This window comes from Chaetura pelagica, unplaced genomic scaffold, assembly GCF_000747805.2.
Source record: "Chaetura pelagica isolate M959 unplaced genomic scaffold, ChaPel_1.0 scaffold246, whole genome shotgun sequence".
NCBI lineage: Eukaryota > Metazoa > Chordata > Aves > Apodiformes > Apodidae > Chaetura > Chaetura pelagica.
This window is the reverse complement of record NW_009953647.1, coordinates 1,675,957-1,680,842: the sequence shown is the minus strand read 5'-3', so window position 1 is coordinate 1,680,842 and position 4,886 is coordinate 1,675,957.

Genomic DNA, 4,886 nt, shown 5'->3' with positions numbered 1-4,886 from the left:
CTTTCCCTGTCCTGTAAAATTATGAAACAAAGATTCTCTTTTATTTTCAGGTGACAGTGCAAAAAGCAAGCACCAATATTACTATCAGACTATTTCCAAACTAGTCAAGTATCAACCATGTTGACATATACATGTGAAGGATACATGTTCTTGCAGCCTCTTTACTTAAATTACCAAAGCTGCCCTAAATAAGAGATAAGCAAGTTGTACAATATACAAGAAGCAAGATTTGGGAAGCCATAAGAACACATTCCCTCACATCTCAAACTTATTTATTCTGATTATCACAGGAATTGTCAACCTTATTTAGGATAGTCAGAAGAACATATCTGAAATGCAAATTAAAAAAAACCCAAACAGTACTACATGCTCTTCCAGTGTAACAGGACAGAATTTTCACCACTAAAGAACGCACAGTGACGAACTCAGAATACATACACTCTGTGAAGTCTAGAGTGCAAATGGTTCAAAACAGTGCTGGAAGGTCAAAGTAAGGAGCACACTTAACTGCACACAAAACTAACAAAACAAAAATTAACTACAAAATCACAATGAACTCCCATACCAAAGTCAGATCACTTCACAGCAACAAGACAGCATCACGTTCAACCCTGGCTTCAAAACAGCTTGGTTGAAAGAGACACTTTTTAAGTCTAGAGAGGAAATTGTTGTTTAACAATTTGAAAAAAAATACCTCCCTCAAAACAATTTCAGCTTGGCTCCATGTGCATCAAATGTAATTCCATCCTCACACACATTCACCCCTTCATGCTGTCACTGTACAATTTCATAGCGAAGTAATGGCTGTCCCAGTTTCAAAACAAAACCTGCTCCCTAAATACTTTTAACTCCTCTCAGTAATAGACTTTTCCATCAGTTTCACAGCTCCTAGCAGAACTGGGAAATGAAGGAGACCAGGGATTCCACTGCCCACCCCTAGGAGCTGCCAGACCCCAGCTCCCAGCAGGACAGGGCTTCCCCATACTCCCCACTCCCCAACTCCAAAGCCTGTCTCACCTTAAAGCCTCAAAGGAAATAAATACACAAACATAACATTCTTTAACCTGAAATAACTACACAATCATCTACTAAATGCAACAGAAATGTAAGTCTGTTTTCTTCACTCTGTGGATATAATGCTACTATGGCTTTTCTTGCAATTATTTTTCTGAAATCATCCAGACCAAAAGTGTCCAATAACCAATTCAGAACTCATTCCTATCAGTAGTAGTAAGGTTGGAAACTCTCATAATGATATCTGAGGAAACAAATATATCTTTATTCATGCAGCAAAAAGTGATTAAAAATTCCAGGAGAACAGTAGAATAAAGGATCTTTCTATCACTGTTTCTTCCTTTCAAAAACATGGTCTGCACGGGGAGGGTGTATGGGTATAGACTTTGTAGCTGTGAGGTGGAAAGGGAAGAGACAGAGTATCTTTCAACTGGTAAGAAGCCACAAGTTGGTTTCATAATTACAGCCAACAGAACTGGATTCTTCAGCAAGAAATTGTTGTATTTTACTTTTCACTACTATCTTTGATAAGGCGGTATCTAAACATATTCAGAGCACCCATAGAAACAAAAGCTTCCTCCACATGGACTTAGCTCTGAAGTGAAGGCTGTGTCACATGATACATTTGTAACTTCATTTTAAAACATTTCCGATTATTTACCTTTAAAAAAACTCATTATTTCTTTCAAGTGTGTTATCCCACTGAACATTATAAATAAAACCCAGCTAGTCATCTATTCAAGTCTTTATTTACACCATTTAGCAATAAATGGCGTAATTTAGAACACACGTACCGAACAGTTTGTCTATTAATTTCAAAACACAGTATTACAAAGCCAGAAGCACTGCCAAAGCTCAGCAGATTATCATCAGCACAGCTGATAATTCATCACTTAAACCACATACAGAAGAATTCCCCATGCACATTATGGTTGTAAGATGATGTGTTATTAGGAGGACAAGATATTGCATATAAAGGGAAAGCATCAGATGACCAAGCAGTTGTATGCAAGGAGAAAATCTCACTCTAAACTGACATTTCAGCATCAGGTTTCAGGTTTTCCCAACAGGAAGAAACTGCTCAATAAACAGCTAAAACCAAAATTACCTGAAGGCAGCTTACTTCACTCTACTTAAAAACATCCTAAGTAGCAAAAGAAATTTGCTTTTTTCCCCATATTTAGTAGTGGCATCAATTGCTTAAGTAAAAAAATAAAAATCTTAAGACTCAGATCAGTACTTATTTTTTGTTTTAATTATTATTAAGAGTTACATCTCTTAATAAAACTCAAGCTTAAGAACTGGAGAAAATGTTTAAATAATCCTCATCCATTCAACCTCAACCTGCAGGTGCCAGGAGTTCATTCCTTTTTAACTGCTTTATTTCCTCTTTCATGGTTCAATGCATGAATTTTTATAGATGTAATAAGGGCCTGTGTCTCATCCACAAAAGAAAGCAGTAATATTTAAAAAAAGGCAAGACTAGGCATGCAGAGTATCACACAAATTACAGTACCCACGGCCAGCTGTTCACTGTTTAAAAACTTCTCAGCTATGCATACAAGCCCCCCTGCTGGGTAAACAAAGCTAGTAAGCTTCACTGTTACATCGATTGCTTCCTTTTGCTTTGAAACAGATTCTATAATCACTCAAGGGGCATCAGATCCGCTGTTAGATCACAGCATGCAGAACATCTCAAATCAGAGCACCTAGCCTTTTTCATGTGCTAGCAGGAGTATTCCTATAAATACTATCCGGAAAGTAACTTGGATTTAAATTAATTTTTGCCTCTCCCCCCCACAGGTTACTTTTAACTTGGCTCAGTTCTTCAGACCAATTTGCAGTTTGGCTGACACTTGTGCTAGCACAGAATGCAGGGCAGCACTGCTGACTTCTGCCAGCTTAGCTGCTCAAGGAGTCAGTGTTAAATGTCTAGTGGGACTAATTCTAATTCTAGCAGGGACAGAATGCCACCATTGCTGCTCAGACTTGTATCACTCTCTCCAGACACTGGCAGCAGAGATGCAATTACAGCAACCATGCTGTGGACACCCAAAACAGAAATCAAGATTTGCCTCATGAAAGATTAAGCCACTAACAACTGCTTGCTGCAAGCATAGTTTAGATCCTGTGAACTGAATAGAAAAGGTTTTGAATCTTAAAAGCTCTTGAAACAGTCCCTCATAAGTCTGGTAATTATAAAGATTAACAGCTCCTAAACTGTGGTGTCAAAGCTATTGAGTATGGCTTGCAGAACTGGTCGCATTTTTACAGTGTCTTCAGTCTAAAGATTAGACATACATAGTTTTATGGTGGCTCACAAGACATGTTGTAAATTGACAGCAGCCTCATCCTACCAAAAGTTCAGAAGCCACTGACTGGTCTGAACCAAGATTTACTAACTTACTTCAAATAAAAAAAAAACAACAAAAATTCTAGAAAACATCTACCACAAGAGGCAAGAACCTGCAACACTACAGTAAGGCTACTGCTTCTTTTCTGAGCAGAGTATCTCTCAGCTCATCCCCAGTTCCTTCTTGGCCATGAAGATAAAGCTGCCTTAATGTACTTAATAAAGTTTCTCTCACTAGTTGCTGATTTTTTTTGTCTTTTGTTAATGATTTCTGGGCCTAACTCAAGTTCTCCTAAGCAGCAGTAGAGTTATTAGGCTGGCACATCAGTTTCTTTTCCTTACAGAGAAGCAATGGAACTTGTCTGTCTAGTTAACCATTACTTGTTATTGCTTGGGAAAAGCAATTTGTATAAACAAACAAACAAACAAACACACACCACAACTGTCTATACAGTTGCTGAGCAAATACAAAACCAGGACTTGTCAAGAATTTTAAAACTTAACTGCTTAAGCAAATATTTTTCATTCTCTTCAGTTTAGCTACCAGCATTCCCTACTGAGCCAGGAAGTGCAGATAAATGCCAAACAAGCTTCTGAAAGCTTGAAACAGGTAATGAAGTTGCTTTGCACACTAGAACTAGCAATGTGCTACCTAAAAATAAGGTTAAAAAAAATATTCTGTCTACAAGATAACAAAAAAATAGGTTCCTTTCCTTTCTCTCTCAAACTAGAAGTCAGGATAGTGGATCAATACTGGTATTGTATCATATTTAACAAACAAACAAGAAAACTCAATCCTTGGTCATAGCATGAACTACCAGGGCTTGGGTTTTTTGAGAAATCTGCAGGTTCTTCTCTTTTTCTGTCATAGGACAACATACCCGCTTTGATCAGTATTTGAAATGTTCACTATCTGATACTTAACAAATAAGCAGAGGTAACTTAAAAGCATTTTTTACTTTTGGGTTTAAAAAGAGACTGGCTGAAATCCTTCTAGTTAGGATGTCAAAAAGCAAGCAACTGCTAAATTCAGAGCAAAGGAGAACTCCCCTGCACTGTAAGTAACACACATAAAACTAGAAAATTCAACAGGTACAAACACTCATTTTCTAGAAGTTTTCTAACCATAAGCATTTTACCTAATATGATCATTTAAACAGCAGAAACACTACGGTTACTTGTTCATCAAGACAAAAACAACTGTGAAACGGGCCGGTTTAGGTCCAGCCCAGGAGCAGCCGCAGAGCACAGCGCCTGCAGAGCTCCCCGGACTGGCAGGTGACGCCGAGGTTTGGACCTCACAGACTTCTCCGCACCGGGACAAAGCTCCAGCAAAAAACAAGGAGGGCAGATACACTAAGACGGTAAAAAAAAAAAGTAACGCCTGCTTGTCACACAAAACTCGGAACAAGGTCGAAAACCGGCCTTCCTGCCATCTCGGAGCCCGCAGGAGCCGGCTCTGCTGCGACCCTCCCGCTCCCCCGGGCCGCACGGACAGGCCGAGAGCCACGGGGAGGCC